Below are 18,706 nucleotides of genomic sequence, written 5' to 3' on the forward strand. Positions count from 1 at the left end.
GGGGACTCCCTGAAAATACTGACACACTCCCGGGGACCCCCTGTAAATACTGACACACTCCCGGGGATTCCCTGTAAATACTGACACACTCCCGGGGAACCCCTGTAAATACTGACACACGCCCGGGGACTCCCTGTAAATACTGACACATTCCCGGGGATCCCCTGTAAGTGCTGACACACACCTTGGGATCCCCTGTGAATATAGATACACTGCCGTGGACCCCCTGTAAATACTGACACACTTCAAGGGACCCCCTGTAATTACTGACATGCTCCTGGGTATCCCCTGTGAATAATGACACACATCTGGGCACCCCCTGTAAATACTGACGTATTCGTGGGACCCCCTGTAAATACTGACACGCTCCCAGAGAACCCCTGTAAATACAGACACATTCCCAGAAGCCCCTGTAACTACTGACACACTCCCGGTGACCCCATGTAAATACTGACACACTCCTCGGGACCCCTGTAAATACTGACACACTCCTCGGGACCCCTGTAAATACTGACACACTCCTGGGGACCCCCTGTAAATACTGACACATTTCCGGGACCCCCTGTAAATACTGGCACATGCCCGGGGACCCCATATAAAAACTGACACGCTTCCGGGGACCCCCTTTAAAAACTGACACACTCCCGGGGACTTCCTATACCTACTGACACACTCCCGGCGACCCTTTGTAAATACATACTCACTCCCGGGGACGTCCTGTAAATATTGACACACTCCCGGGGACACCCTGTAAATACAGACACACTCCTGGGGACCTCTGTAAATACTGACACATTTCCGGGGACCCCCTGTAAATACTGACACACTCCCGGGGACCCCCTGTAAATACTGACACACTCCCAGGGACCCCCTGTAAATACTGACACACTCCCAGGGACCCCCTGTAAATACTGACACACTCCCGGGGACCCTCTGTAAATACTGACACACTCCCGGGGACCCCCTGTAAATACTGACACATTTCCGGGGACCCCCTGTAAATACTGACACACTGCCAGGGACCCCCTGTGAATATAGATACACTGCCGGGCACCCCCCGTAAATACTGACGTATTCGTGGGACCCTCTGTAAATACTGACACGCTCCCAGGGAACCCCTGTAAATACAGACACATTCCCGGGAAGCCCCTGTAACTACTGACACACTCCCGGTGACCCCATGTAAATACTGACACACTCCTCGGGACCCCTGTAAATACTGACACATTCCTCGGGACCCCTGTAAATACTGACACACTTCCAGGGAACCCCTGTAAATAGAGACACACACCCGGCGAGCCCCTGTAACTACTGACAAACTCCCGGGGACCCCCTGTAAATACTGACACGCTCCCAGAGAACCCCTTTAAATACAGACACATTCCCGGAAGCCCCTGTAACTACTGACACACTCCCAGGGACCCCCTGTAAATACTGACACACTCCTGGGGACCCCCTGTAAATACTGACACACTCCCGGGGACCCCCTGTAAATACTGACACATTTCCGGGGAGCCCCTGTAAATACTGGCACACGCCCGGGGACCCCATATAAAAACTGACACGCTTCCGGGGACCCCCTTTAAAAACTGACACACTCCCGGGGACTTCCTGAACCTACTGACACACTCCCGGGGACACCCTGTAAATACAGACACACTCCTGGGGACCTCTGTAAATACTGACACATTTCCGGGGACCCCCTGTAAATACTGACACACTCCCGGGGACCCCCTGTAAATACTGACACACTCCCGGGGACCCCCTGTAAATACTGACACATTTCCGGGGACCCCCTGTAAATACTGACACACTCCCAGGGACCCCCTGTGATTACTGACACACTCCCGGGGACCCCCTGTAAATACTGACACACTCCCGGGGACCCCCTGTAAATACTGACACATTTCCGGGGACCCCCTGTAAATACTGACACACTGCCAGGGACCCCCTGTGAATATAGATACACTGCCGGGCACCCCCTGTAAATACTGACGTATTCGTGGGACCCCCTGTAAATACTGACACGCTCCCAGGGAACCCCTGTAAATACAGACACACACCCGGGAAGCCCCTGTAAATACTGACAGATTCCTGGGGACCCTCTGTAATTACTGACACACTCACGGGGGTCCACTGCAAATAATGACACACACCTGGGCACCTCCTTTAAATACTGACACACTCCTGGGGACGCACTTAAATACTGACAAACACCCGGCAACACCCTGTAAATACTGACAAACTCCCGGGGACCCCCTTTAACTACTGACCCGCTACCAGGAATCTCCTGTAAATACTGACACATTCCCGGGGAGACCTGCAAATACTGACACACTCCCTGGGAACTCCTGGAAATAATGACACACGCCCGGGGACACCCTGTAAATACTGACACACTCCCGGGGACACCCTGTAAATACTGACACACTCCCGGGGACTCCCTGTAAATACTGACACACTCCCGGGAACTCCCTGTAAATAATGACACACTCACGTGGACCCCTGTAAATACTGACACATTCCTGAGGAACTCCTGTAAATACTGACACACTCCGGGGACCCCCTGTAAATAATGACACACACCTGGGCACCTCCTGTAAATACTGACACACTCCTGGCAACACCCTGTAAATATTGACAAACTCCTGGGGACCCCCTTTAATTACTGACCTGCTACCGGGACTCTCTTGTAAATACTGACACATTCCCGGGGAGCCCTGCAAATACTGACAGGCTCCCGGGGATCTCCTGTAAATACTGACACAATCTCGGGGACTCCCTGTAAAGACTGACACACTCCCGGGGACCCGCTATAAACAATGACACACTCCCGGAGAGCCCCTATAAACATTGACACACGCCCGTGGACCCCCTGTAAATGCTGACACACACCCGGGGACCCCCTATAAACACTGCCACACTCCCAGAGACTTCCTGTACATACTGACACACTCCCGGGGATCCCCTGTAAATACTGACACACTCGTGGGGATCCCCTGTAAATACTGATACGCTACTGGGGACCTCCTGTCAATACTGACACACTCCCGGGGAGCCCTGTAAATACTGACACACGCCAGGGGACCCCTGTAAATACTGACATACTCCCGGGGACCCCCTGTAAATACTGACACACTCCCGGGGACCACCTGTAAATACTGACACACTCCCGTGGACCCCTGTAAATACTGACACACTCCCGGGAACCCCTGTAAATACTGACACACTCCCGGGGACCCCCTGTAAATACTGACACACTCCCGGGGAACCCCTTGTAAATACTGACACACTCCGGAGGACCCCCTGTAAATACAGACACTATCCTGAGGACCCCCTGTTAATACTGACACACCCCTGGGGACCCCCTGTAAATACTGACACACTCCCAGGGACCCCCTGTAAATATTGACACACGCCCGGGGACACACTGTAAATACTGACACACTCCCGGGGACTCCCTGAAAATACTGACACACTCCCGGGGACCCCCTGTAAATACTGACACACTTCCCGGGACTCCCTGTAAATACTGACACACTCCCGGGGAACCCCTGTAAATACTGACACACTCCCGGGGAACCCCTGTAAATACTGACACACCCCCCGGGGCCCCTTGTAAATACTGACACACTCCGGAGGACCCCCTGTAAATACAGACACTATCCTGATTACCCCCTGTAAATACTGACACACCCCTGGGGACCCCCTGTAAATACTGACACACTCCCAGGGACCCCCTGTAAATATTGACACACTCCCGGGGACACCCTGTAAATACTGACACACTCCCGGGGACTCCCTGAAAATACTGACACACTCCCGGGGACCCCCTGTAAATACTGACACACTCCCGGGGACACCCTATAAATACTGACACACTCCCGGGGAACCCCTGTAAATACTGACACACGCCCGGGGACTCCCTGTAAATACTGACACATTCCCGGCGATCCCCTGTAAGTGCTAACACACTCCTTGGGACCCCCTGTGAATATAGATACACTGCCGTGGACCCCCTGTAAATACTGACACACTTCTAGGGACCCCCTGTAATTACTGACACGCTCCTGGGTATCCCCTGTGAATAATGACACACATCTGGGCACCCCCTGTAAATACTGACGTATTCGTGGGACCCCCTGTAAATACTGACACGCTCCCAGAGAACCCCTGTAAATACAGACACATTCCCGGAAGCCCCTGTAACTACTGACACACTCCCGGTGACCCCATGTAAATACTGACACACTCCTCGGGACCCCTGTAAATACTGACACACTCCCAGGGAATCCCTGAAAATAGAGACACATTCCCGGAGAGCCCCTGTAACTACTGACACACTACCGGGGACCCCCTGTAAATACTGACACACTCCCGGGAACCCCCTGTAAATACTGACACACTCCTGAGGACCCCCTGTAAATACTGACACCTCCCCCGCGGACCCCCCTGTAAATACTGACAGATTCCTGGGGACCCTCTTTAAATACTGACACACTCACGGGGGCCCACTGCAAATAATGACACACACCTGGGCACCTCCTGTAAATACTGACACACTCCTGGGGACGCGCTTAAATACTGACAAACTCCCGGCAACACCCGGTAAATATTGACAAGCTCCTGGGGACCCCCTTTAATTACTGACCCGCTACCGGGACTCTCCTGTAAAGACTGACACATTCCCAGGGAGCCCTGCAAATACTGACACACTCCCGGGGATCTCCTGTAAATACTGACACATTCCCGGGGAGCCCTGCAAATACTGACACACTCCCAGCGACTTCCTGTACATATTGACACACTCCCAGGGACACCCAGTTAATACTGACACACTCGTGGGGATCCCCTGTAAATCCTGATGCACTACCGGGGACCTCCTGTAAATACTGACACACTCCCGGGCAGCCCTGTAAATACTGACACACTCCCGGGGACACCCTGTAAATACTGACACACTCCCGGGAACCCCCTGTAAATAATGACACACTCCCGGGGAGCCTTACAAATACTGACACACTCCCGGGGATCTCCTGTAAATACTGACACACTCCAGGCCTACTCCTGTAAATACTGACAGCCCCGCCTGGTATCCCTGCAAATACAGACACACCCCCGTGGACCCCTGTAAATACTGACACATTCCTGAGGAACTCCTGTAAATACTGACACACTCCGGGGACCCCCTGTAAATAATGACACACACCTGGGCACCTCCTGTAAAAACTGACACAATCCTGGGGTCGCGCTTAAATACTGACACACTCCTGGCAACACCCTGTAAATATTGACAAACTCCTGGGGACCCCCTTTAATTACTGACCTACTACCGGGACTCTCCTGTAAATACTGACACATTCCCGGGGAGCCCTGCAAATACTGACAGACTCCCGGGGATCTCCTGTAAATACTGACACAATCTCGGGGACTCCCTGTAACGACAAACACACTCCCGGGGACCCGCTATAAACAATGACACACTCCCGGAGAGCCCCTATAAACATTGACACACGCCCGTGGACCCCCTGTAAATGCTGACACACACCCGGGGACCCCCTATAAACACTGCCACACTCCCAGGGACTTCCTGTACATACTGACACACTCCCGGGGATCCCCTGTAAATACTGACACACTCGTGGGGATCCCCTGTAAATACTGACACACTCCCGGGGACCCCCTGTAAAATACTGACACACTCCCGAGGAACCCCTGTAAATACTGGCACACGCCCGGGGACCCCATATAAAAACTGACACGCTTCCGGGGACCCCCTTTAAAAACTGACACACTCCTGGGGACTTCCTGTACCTACTGACACACTCCCGGCGACCCCCTGTAAATACATACTCACTCCCGGGGACCTCCTGTAAATATTGACACACTCCCGGGGACACCCTGTAAATACAGACACACTCCTGGGGACCTCTGTAAATACTGACACTCCCCCGGGTTCCCCTTGTAAATACTGACACATTCCTGAGGAACTCCTGTAAATACTGACACACTCCGGGGACCCCCTGTAAATAATGACACACACCTGGGCACCTCCTGTAAAAACTGACACAATCCTGGGGTCGCGCTTAAATACTGACACACTCCTGGCAACACCCTGTAAATATTGACAAACTCCTGGGGACCCCCTTTAATTACTGACCTACTACCGGGACTCTCCTGTAAATACTGACACATTCCCGGGGAGCCCTGCAAATACTGACAGACTCCCGGGGATCTCCTGTAAATACTGACACAATCTCGGGGACTCCCTGTAACGACAAACACACTCCCGGGGACCCGCTATAAACAATGACACACTCCCGGAGAGCCCCTATAAACATTGACACACGCCCGTGGACCCCCTGTAAATGCTGACACACACCCGGGGACCCCCTATAAACACTGCCACACTCCCAGGGACTTCCTGTACATACTGACACACTCCCGGGGATCCCCTGTAAATACTGACACACTCGTGGGGATCCCCTGTAAATACTGACACACTCCCGGGGACCCCCTGTAAAATACTGACACACTCCCGAGGAACCCCTGTAAATACTGGCACACGCCCGGGGACCCCATATAAAAACTGACACGCTTCCGGGGACCCCCTTTAAAAACTGACACACTCCTGGGGACTTCCTGTACCTACTGACACACTCCCGGCGACCCCCTGTAAATACATACTCACTCCCGGGGACCTCCTGTAAATATTGACACACTCCCGGGGACACCCTGTAAATACAGACACACTCCTGGGGACCTCTGTAAATACTGACACTCCCCCGGGTTCCCCTTGTAAATACTGACACACTCCGGAGGACCCCCTATAAATACAGCACTATCCTGAGGACCCCCTGTAAATACTGACACACCCCTGGGGACCCCCTGTAAATACTGAAACACTCCCAGGGACCCCCTGTAAATATTGACACACTCCCGGGGACACCCTGTAAATACTGACACACTCTCGGGGACTCCCTGAAAATACTGACACACTCCCGGGGACCCCCTGTAAATACTGACACACTCCCGGGGAACCCCTGTAAATACTGACAGACGCCCGGGGACTCCCTGTAAATACTGACACATTCCCGGGGATCCCCTGTAAGTGCTGACACACTCCTTGGGACCCCCTGTGAATATAGATACACTGCCGTGGACCCCCTGTAAATACTGACACACTCCTGGGGACCCCCTGTAAATACTGACACGCTCCCAGAGAACCCCTGTAAATACAGACACATTCCCGGAAGCCCGTGTAACTACTGACACACTCCCGGTGACCCCATATAAATACTGACACACTCCTCGGGACCCCTGTAAATACTGACACACTCCTCGGGACTCCTGTAATACTGACACACTCCCAGGGAACCCCTGTAAATAGAGACACACTCCCGGGGAGCCCCTGTAACGACTGACACACTCCCGGGGACCTCCTGTAAATACTGACACACTCCCGGGAACCCCCTGTAAATACTGACACACTCCTGGGGACCCCTGTAAATACTGACACACTCCTGGGGACCCCTGTAAATACTGACACACTCCTGGGGACCCCTGTAAATACTGACACACTCCTGGGGTCCCCTGTAAATACTGACACCCCCCCCGCGGACTCCCCTGTAAATACTGACAGATTCCTGGGGACCCTCTGTAAATACTGACACACTCCTGGGGACGCGCTTAAATACTGACACACTCCCGGCAACACCCGGTAAATATTGACAAACTCCTGGGGACCCCCTTTAATTACTGACCCGCTACCGGGACTCTCCTGTAAATACTGACACATTCCCGGGGAGCCTTGCAAATACTGACACATTCCTGGGGACCCCCTGTAAATACTGACACACTCCCAGCGACTTCCTGTACATATTGACACACTCCCGGGCACACCCAGTTAATACTGACACACTCCCAGCGACTTCCTGTAAATACTAACATACTCCCGGAGACCTCTTGTAAATACTGGCACACTCCCGGGGACGTCCTGTAAATATTGACACATTCCCGGGGACCTCCTGTAAATACTGACACACTCCCGGGGACCCGCTTTAAACCCTGACACACTCCCGGAGAGCCCCTATAAACACTGACACACGCCTGTGGACCCCTTATAAACACTGCCACACTCCCAGGGACTTCCTGCACATACTGGCACACTCCCAGGGATCCCCTGTAAATAATGATACAAACCCGGGGACCCCTTGTAAATAGCGACACATTCCTGGGGACCCCCTGTAAATGCTGACACACTCCCGGGGCCCCCTTGTAAATACTGACACACTCCTGGGGACCGCCTGTAAATACTGACACACTCCCGGTGATCCCCTGTAAATACTGACAAAACTCCCGAGGACCCCCTGTAAATATTGACACACTCCCGGGGACCCCCTGTAAATACTGACACATTTCCGGGGACCCCCTGTAAATACTGACACACACCGGATTACCCCCTGTGAATATAGATACACTGCCGTGGACCCCCTGTAAATACTGACACACTCCCGGGGACCCCTGTAAATACTGATACATTCCCGGCGACCCCCTCTAAATAATGACACACTCCGGAGGACCCCTTGTAAATACAGACACGATCCTGAGGACCCCCTGTAAATACTGACACACTCCCGGGGACCCTCTGTAAATACTGACACACTCCTGGGGACGCGCTTAAATACTGACACACTCCCGGCAACACCCGGTAAATATTGACAAACTCCTGGGGACCCCCTTTAATTACTGACCCGCTACCGGGACTCTCCTGTAAATACTGACACATTCCCGGGGAGCCCTGCAAATACTGACACATTCCTGGGGACCCCCTGTAAATACTGACACACTCCCAGCGCATTCCTGTACATATTGACACACTCCCGGGGACACCCAGTTAATACTGACACACTCCCAGCGACTTCCTGTAAATACTAACATACTCCCGGAGACCTCATGTAAATACTGACACACTCCCGGGGACGTCCTGTAAATATTGACACATTCCCGGGGACCTCTTTTAAATACTGACACACTCCCGGAGAGCCCCTATAAACACTGACACACGCCCGTGGACCCCCTGTAAATACTGACACACACCCGGGGACCCCTTATAAACACTGCCACACTCCCAGGGACTTCCTGCACACACTGACACACTCCCAGGGATCCCCTGTAAATAATGATACAAACCCGGGGACCCCTTGTAAATAGCGACACATTCCTGGGGACCCCCTGTAAATGCTGACACACTCCCGGGGACTTCCGGTAAATACTGACACACTCCCGGGGACTTCCTTTAAATACTGACACACTCGTGGGGATCCCCTGTAAATACTGATACGCTACCGGAGACCTCCTGGAAATACTGACACACTCCCGGGGAGTCCTGTAAATACTGACACACTCCCGGGGACCCCCTGTAAATACTGACACACTCCAGGGGACCCCCTGTAAATACTGACACACTCCAGGGGACCCCCTGTAAATACTGACACACTCCCGGGGAGTCCTGTAAATACTGACACACACCCGGGGACCTCCTGTAAATACTGACACACTCCCGGGGACACCCTGTAAATACTGACACGCGCCCGGGGACCCCATATATAAAGTGATGCGCTTCCGGGGACCCGCTTTAAAAACTGACACACTCCCGGCGACTTCATGTAAATACAGACTCACTCCCGGGGACCTCCTGTAAATACTGACACACTCCCGGGGACACCCTGTAAATACAGACACACTCCTTGGGACCTCTGTAAAGACTGACACACCCCCGGGGCCCCCTTGTAAATACTGACACACTCCTGGGGACCGCCTGTAAATACTGACACATTCCCGGTGACCCGCTCTAAATACTGACACACTCCGGAGGACCCCCTGTAAATACAGACACGATCCTGAGGACACCCTGTAAATACTGACACACTCCCGGGGACTCCCTGTAAATACTGACACACTCCCGGGGACACCCTGTAAATACTGACACACTCCGGGGACCCCTTGTAAATACTGACACAGTCCCGGGGATCCTCCTGTAAATACTGACACACTCCCCGGGGACCACCTGTAAATACTGACACACTCCCGGTGACCCCCTGTAAATACTGACACACTCCCGAGGACCCCCTGTAACTAATGACACCCTCCCGGGGACCCACTGTAAATACTGACACACTCCCGGTGACCCTCTGTAAATACTGACACATTTCCGGGGACCCCCTGTAAATACTGACACACTCCCGGGGACCCCCTGTAAATACTGACACACTCCCGGGGACCCCCTGTAAATACTGACAAAACTCCCGAGGACCCCCTGTAACTAATGACACCCTCCCGGGGACCCACTGTAAATCCTGACACACTCCCGGTGACCCTCTGTAAATACTGACACATTTCCGGGGACCCCCTGTAAATACTGACACACACCCGGGGACCCCCTGTAAATACTGACAAAACTCCCGAGGACCCCCTGCAAATACTGACACACTCCCGGGGACCCCCTGTAAATACTGACACATTTCCGCGGACCCCCTGTAAATACTGAAACACTCCGGAGTACCCCCTGTGACTATAGATACAGTGCCGTGGACCCCCTGTAAATACTGACACACTACTAGGGACCCCCTGTAATTACTGACACGCTCCTGGGTACCTCCTGTAAATACTGACACACTCCTGGGGATCCCCTGTGAATAATGACACACATCTGGGCACCCCCTGTAAATACTGACGTATTCGTGGGAACCCCTGTAAATACAGACACATTCCCGGTAAACCCCTGTAACTACTGACAAACTCCCGGTGACCCCATGTAAACACTGCCACACTCCCAGGGACTTCCTGACATACTGACACACTCCCGGGTATCCCCTGTAAATACTGGTACAAACCCGGGGACCCCTTGTAAATAGCGACACGTTCTTGGGAACCCCCTGTAAATGCTGACACACTCCCGGGAACTTCCTGTAAATACTGACACACTCCCGGGGACCTCCAGTAAATACTGACACACTCGCGGGGATCCCCTGTAAATACTGATACGCTACCGGAGACCTCCTGGAAATACTGACACACTCCCGGGGAGTCCTGTAAATACTGACACACTCCCGGGGACCCCCTGTAAATACTGACACACTCCAGGGGACCCCCTGTAAATACTGACACACTCCAGGGGACCCCCTGTAAATACTGACACACTCCCGGGGAGTCCTGTAAATACTGACACACTCCCGGGGACCTCCTGTAAATACTGACAAACTCCCGGGGACAACCTGTAAATACTGACACGCGCCCGCTGACCCCATATATAAAGTGATGCGCTTCCGGGGACCCGCTTTAAAAACTGACACACTCCCGGCGACTTCATGTAAATACAGACTCACTCCCGGGGACCTCCAGTAAATACTGACACACTCGCGGGGATCCCCTGTAAATACTGATACGCTACCGGAGACCTCCTGGAAATACTGACACACTCCCGGGGAGTCCTGTAAATACTGACACACTCCCGGGGACCCCCTGTAAATACTGACACACTCCAGGGGACCCCCTGTAAATACTGACACACTCCAGGGGACCTCCTGTAAATACTGACAAACTCCCGGGGACAACCTGTAAATACTGACACGCGCCCGCTGACCCCATATATAAAGTGATGCGCTTCCGGGGACCCGCTTTAAAAACTGACACACTCCCGGCGACTTCATGTAAATACAGACTCACTCCCGGGGACCTCCTGTAAATACTGACACACTCCCGGGGACACCCTGTAAATACAGACACACTCCTTGGGACCTCTGTAAAGACTGACACACCCCCGGGGCCCCCTTGTAAATACTGACACACTCCTGGGGACCGCCTGTAAATACTGACACATTCCCGGTGACCCGCTCTAAATACTGACACACTCCGGAGGACCCCCTGTAAATACAGACACGATCCTGAGGACACCCTGTAAATACTGACACACTCCTGGGGACCCCCTCTAAATACTGACACACTCCCAGGGACACCCTGTAAATATTGACACACTCCCGTGGACACCCTGTAAATACTGACACACTCCCGGGGACTCCCTGTAAATACTGACACACTCCCGGGGACTCCCTGTAAATACTGACACACTCCCGCGGACTCCCTGTAAATACTGACACACTCCCGCGGACTCCCTGTAAATACTGACACACTCCCGTGGACACCCTGTAAATACTGACACTCTCCCACGGACTCCCTGTAAATACTGACACACTCCCGGGGACTCCCTGAAAATACTGACACACTCCCGGGGACACCCTGTAAATACTGACACACTCCGGGGACCCCTTGTAAATACTGAGTCCCGGGGATCCTCCTGTAAATACTGACACACTCCCCGGGGACCCCCTGTAAATACTGACACACTCCCGGTGACCCCCTGTAAATACTGACACACTCCCGAGGACCCCCTGTAACTAATGACACCCTCCCGGGGACCCACTGTAAATACTGACACACTCCCGGTGACCCTCTGTAAATACTGACACATTTCCGGGGACCCCCTGTAAATACTGACACACTCCCGGGGACCCCCTGTAAATACTGACACACTCCCGGGGACCCCCTGTAAATACTGACAAAACTCCCGAGGACCCCCTGTAACTAATGACACCCTCCCGGGGACACCTGTAAATACTGACACACTCCGGGGACCCCTTGTAAATACTGAGTCCCGGGGATCCTCCTGTAAATACTGACACACTCCCCGGGGACCCCCTGTAAATACTGACACACTCCCGGTGACCCCCTGTAAATACTGACACACTCCCGAGGACCCCCTGTAACTAATGACACCCTCCCGGGGACCCACTGTAAATACTGACACACTCCCGGTGACCCACTGTAAATACTGACACACTCCCGGTGACCCTCTGTAAATACTGACACATTTCCGGGGACCCCCTGTAAATACTGACACACACCCGGGGACCCCCTGTAAATACTGACAAAACTCCCAAGGACCCCCTGCAAATACTGACACACTCCCGGGGACCCCCTGTAAATACTGACACATTTCCGCGGACCCCCTGTAAATACTGAAACACTCCGGAGTACCCCCTGTGACTATAGATACAGTGCCGTGGACCCCCTGTAAATACTGACACACTTCTAGGGACCCCCTGTAATTACTGACACGCTCCTGGGTACCTCCTGTAAATACTGACACACTCCTGGGGATCCCCTGTGAATAATGACACACATCTGGGTACCCCCTGTAAATACTGACGTATTCGTGGGAACCCCTGTAAATACAGACACATTCCCGGTAAACCCCTGTAACTACTGACAAACTCCCGGTGACCCCATGTAAACACTGCCACACTCCCAGGGACTTCCTGACATACTGACACACTCCCGGGTATCCCCTGTAAATACTGGTACAAACCCGGGGACCCCTTGTAAATAGCGACACGTTCTTGGGAACCCCCTGTAAATGCTGACACACTCCCGGGAACTTCCTGTAAATACTGACACACTCCCGGGGACCTCCAGTAAATACTGACACACTCGCGGGGATCCCCTGTAAATACTGACACGCTACCAGGGAACCCTGTAAATACTGACACATTTCTGGGGACCCCTGTAAATACTGACACACTCACGGGAACCCCCTGTAAATTCTGACACACTCCCGGGGACCCCCTGTAAATACTGACACACTCCCGGGGACCCCCTGTAAATACTGTCACACTCCCGGGGACCCCCTATAAATGCTGACACACGCCCGGGGACCCCATATAAAAACTGACACGCTTCCGGGGAATCCCTTTAAAAACTTACCCCCTCCCGGGGACTTCCTGTACCTACTGACACACTTCCGGGGACCCCCTGTAAATACAGCCTCATTCCCGGGGACCTCCTGTAAATACTGACACACTCCCGGGAACCCCCTGTAAATACAGACACATTGCTGGGGACCCCTGTAAGTACTGACACACCCCCGGGGACCCCCTGTAAATACTGACACAGTCCTGCGGACCCCCTGTAAATACTGACACACTCCCGGGGACCCACTTCAAAAACTGACACCCCCAAGGGGACTTCCTGTAAATACTGACACATTCCCGGGGACCCGCTTTAAATACTGACACACTCCCAGGGACTCCCTGCAAATAATGACACACACCTGGGCACCTCCTGTAAATACTGACACACTCCTGGGGACGCGCTTAAATACTGACACACTCCCGGCAACACCCTGTAAAGACTGACAAACTACGGGGACCCCCTTTAATTACTGACCCGCTACCGGGAATCTCCTTTAAATACTGACACATTCCCGGGGAGCCCTGCAAATACTGACAGACTCCCAGGGATCTCCTGTAAATACTGACACCATCTCGGGGACTCCCTGTAAAGACTGACACATTCCTGGGGACCCCTTGTAAATACTGACACACTCCCAGCGACTTCCTGTACATATTGACACACTCCCGGGGACACCCTGTTCATACTGACACACTCCTAGAGACTTCCTGTGAATACTGACACACTCCCGGGGACCTCATGTAAATACTGACACAGTCCCGGGGTGACCATCTAAATACTGACATACTCCCGGGGACGTCCTGTTAATACTGACACACTCACGGGGACCCCCTGGAAATAATGACACACGCCCGGGGATCCCCTGTAAATAATGACACACTCCTGGGGACCTTCTGTAAATACTGGCACACTCCCGGGGACACCCTGTAAATACTGACACACTCTCGAAGACCTCCTGTAAATACTGGCACACTCCCGGGGACCCCCTGTAAATACTGACACACTCCCGGGAACCCCCTGTAAATACTGACACACTCCCGGTGACCCACTGTAAATACTGACACACTCCCGGGGAACTCCTGTAAATCCTGACACACTGCCCGGTGACTTCCTGTAAATACTGACACACTTCCGGAAACTCTGTAATTCCTGACACGCACTCGGGGACCCGCTTTAAACACTGACACACCCCCGGGGACGCGCTTTAAACACTGACACACTCCCGAAGAGCCCCTATAATCACTGACACACGCCTGTAGACCCTCTGTAAACACTGCCACACTCCCAGGGACTTCCTGTACACACTGACACACTCCCGGGGATCCCCTGTAAATACTGATACAAACCAGGGGACCCCTTGTAAATAGCGACACGTTCCTGGGGACCCCCTGTAAATGCTGACACACTCCCAGGAACTTCCTGTAAATACTGACCCACTCCCGGGGACCTCCAATAAATACTGACACACTCGCGGGGATCCCCTGTAAATACTGACACGCTACCGGGGAACCCTGTAAGTACTGGCACATGCCCGGGGACCCCGTAAATACTGACACACTCCCGGGGAACCCCTGTAAATTCTGACACACTCCTGGGGACCCCCTGTAAATACTGTCACACTCCCGGGGACCTCCTATAAATACTGACACACGCCCGGGGACCCCATATAAAAACTGACACGCTTCCGGGGACCCCCTTTAAAAACTTACCCCCTCCCGGGGACTTCCTGTACCTACTGACACACTCCCGGGGACCCCCTGTAAATACAGACACACTCCTGGGGACCCCTGTAAATACTGACATACCCCCGGGGACCCCCTGTAAATACTGACATAGTCCTGCGGACCCCCTGTAAATACTGACACACTCCCGGGGACCCACTTCAAAAACTGACACCCCCAAGGGGACTTCCTGTAAATACTGACACACTTCCGGGAACTCTGTAATTCCTGACACGCACTCGGGGACCCGCTTTAAAGACTGACACACTCCCGGGGACCCGCTTTAAACACTGACACACTCCCGGGGAGCCCCTATAAACACTGACACAGGCCCTGGATCCCCTGTAAATACTGACACAGTCCCGGGGACACCATCGAAATACTAACACATTCCCGGGGACGTTCTGTAAATATTGACACATTCCCGGGGACCCCCTGTAAATACTGACACACTCCCGGGGTCCCCCTGTAAATACTGACACACTCCCGGGAACCCCCTGTAAATACTGACACACTCCCGGGGACCCCCTGTAAATACTGACACACTCCGGAGGACCCCCTGTAAATACTGACACATTCCCTGGGACTCCCTGTAAATACTGACACACTCACAGGGACTCCCTGTAAATACTGTCACATTTCCGGGGACCCCCTGTAAATACTGAAACACTTGTGGGGACCGCCTGTAAATACTGACACACTCCCGGTGACCCCCTGTAAATACTGACACACTCCCGGGGACCCCTTGTAAATACTGACACAATCCCGGGGACCCCCTGTAAATACTGACACACTCCTGGGAACCCCCTGTAAATACTGACACACTCCCAGGGACTCTCTGTAAATATTGACACACTCCCGGGGACCCCTTGTAAATACTGACACACTCCCGGGGACTCCCTGTAAATACTGACACACTCCCGGGGAACCCCTGTAAATACTGACACACTCCCGGGGACTCCCTGTAAATACTGACACACTCCCGGGGACTCCCTGTAAATACTGACACACTCTCAGGGACCCCCTGTAAATACTGACACACTCCCGGGGACTCCCTGTAAATACTGACACACTCCCGGGGAACCCCTGTAAATACTGACACACGCCCGGGGACTCCCTGCAAATACTGACACATTCCCGGGGATCCCCTGTAAGTGCTAACACACTCCTTGGGACCCCCTGTAAATACTGACAAAACTCCCGAGGACCCCCTGTAAATACTGACACACTCCCGGGGACCCCCTGTAAATACTGACACATTTCCTGGGACCCCCTGTAAATACTGACACACTCCCAGAGACCTCCTGTAAATACTGACATACTCCCGGGGACCCCCTGTAAATATTGACACACTCCCAGGGACCCCTATAAATACAGACACACTCCTAGGGACCCCCTGTAAATACTGACACACTCCTGGGGACCCCCTGTAAATACTGACACACTCCCGGGGACCCCCTGTAAATATTGACACACTCCCAGGGACCCCCTATAAATACAGACACACTCCTAGGGACCCCCTGTAAATACTGACACACTCCCAGAGACCTCCTGTAAATACTGACATACTCCCGGGGACCCCCTGTAAATACTGACACACTCCTGGGGACCCCCTGTAAATACTGACACACTCCCGCGGACTCCCTGTAAATACTGACACACTCCCGGGGGCCCCCTGTAAATACTGACACACTCCCGGGGACTCCCTGTAAATACTGACACACTCCCGGGGGCCCCCTGTAAATACTGACACACTCCCGGGGACTCCCTGTAAATACTGACACACTCCCGGGGAACCCCTGTAAATACTGACACACGCCCGGGGACTCCCTGCAAATACTGACACATTCCCGGGGACCCCCTGTAAATACTGACACACTCCGGATTACCCCCTGTGAATATAGATACATTGCCGTGGACCCCCTGTAAATACTGACACACTTCTAGGGACCCCCTGTAATTACTGACACGCTCCTGGGTACCTCCTGTAAATACTGACACAATCCTGGGTATCCCCTGTGAATAATGACACACATCTGGGCACCCCCTGTAAATACTGACGTATTCGTGGGACCCCCTGTAAATACTGACACGCTCCCAGGGAACCCCTGTAAATACAAACACATTCCCGGGAAGCCCCTGTAACTACTGACACACTCCCGGTGACCCCATGTAAATACTGACACACTCCTCGGGACCCCTGTAAATACTGACACACTCCTCGGGACCCCTGTAAATACTGACACACTCCCAGGGAACCCCTGTAAATACTGGCACACTCCCGGGGACTCCCTGTAAATACTGACACCCCCCCGCGGACGCCCCTGTAAATACTGACAGATTCCTTGGACCCTCTGTAAATACTGACACACTCACGGGGGCCCACTGCAAATACTGACACACTCCGGGCACCTCCTGTAAATACTGACACACTCCTGGGAACGTGCTTAAATACTGACACACTCCCGGCAACACCCTGTAAATACTGACAAACTCCCGGTGACCCCCTTTAATTACTGACCCGCTAGCGGGAATCTCCTGTAAATACTGGCACATTCCCGGGGAGCCCTGCAAATACTGGCAGACTCCCGGGGTCCCGCTGTAAATACTGACACACTCCTGGGGATCCCCTGTAAATACTGGCACACTCCCGGGGACTTCCTGTAAATACTGATACACTCCCGGGGACCTCCTGTAAATACTGACACACTTCTGGGGACATCCTGTAAATACTGACACACTCCCGGGGACCCCCTGTAAATAATGGCACACTCCCGGGGACACCCTGTAAATACTGACACAGTCCAGGGGACACCATCTAAATACTGACATACTCCCGGGGACTCCCTGTAAATACTGACAAACTCCTGGAAACCCCTTGTAAATACTGACACACGCCCGGGGACCCCCTGTAAATACTGACACACTCACGGGGACCTCCTGTAAATATTGACACACTGCCCGGGGACCCCCTGTAGAGTACTGACACACTCCCGGGGACACACTCACGGGGACCTCCTGTAAATATTGACACACTGCCCGGGGACCCCCTGTAGAGTACTGACACACTCCCGGGGACCCCCTGTAAATACTGACACACTCCCGGGGACCCACTGTAAATACTGACACACTCCCGGGGACCTCCTGTAAATCCTGACACACTGCCTGGGGACTTC

At 53.3% G+C, this 18,706-nt stretch overlaps 1 protein-coding gene across 1 annotated transcript in view; it reads right to left on the reverse strand.

Annotated features, from left to right (window-relative positions):
- Window positions 1–18,706, reverse strand: part of LOC139232636 (neuroligin-4, X-linked-like) — a 223,773-nt gene that overhangs the window by 67,429 nt on the left and 137,638 nt on the right. The window lies entirely within an intron of this gene.

This window comes from Pristiophorus japonicus, chromosome 20, assembly GCF_044704955.1.
Source record: "Pristiophorus japonicus isolate sPriJap1 chromosome 20, sPriJap1.hap1, whole genome shotgun sequence".
In the NCBI taxonomy this organism is placed as follows: Eukaryota; Metazoa; Chordata; class Chondrichthyes; family Pristiophoridae; genus Pristiophorus; species Pristiophorus japonicus.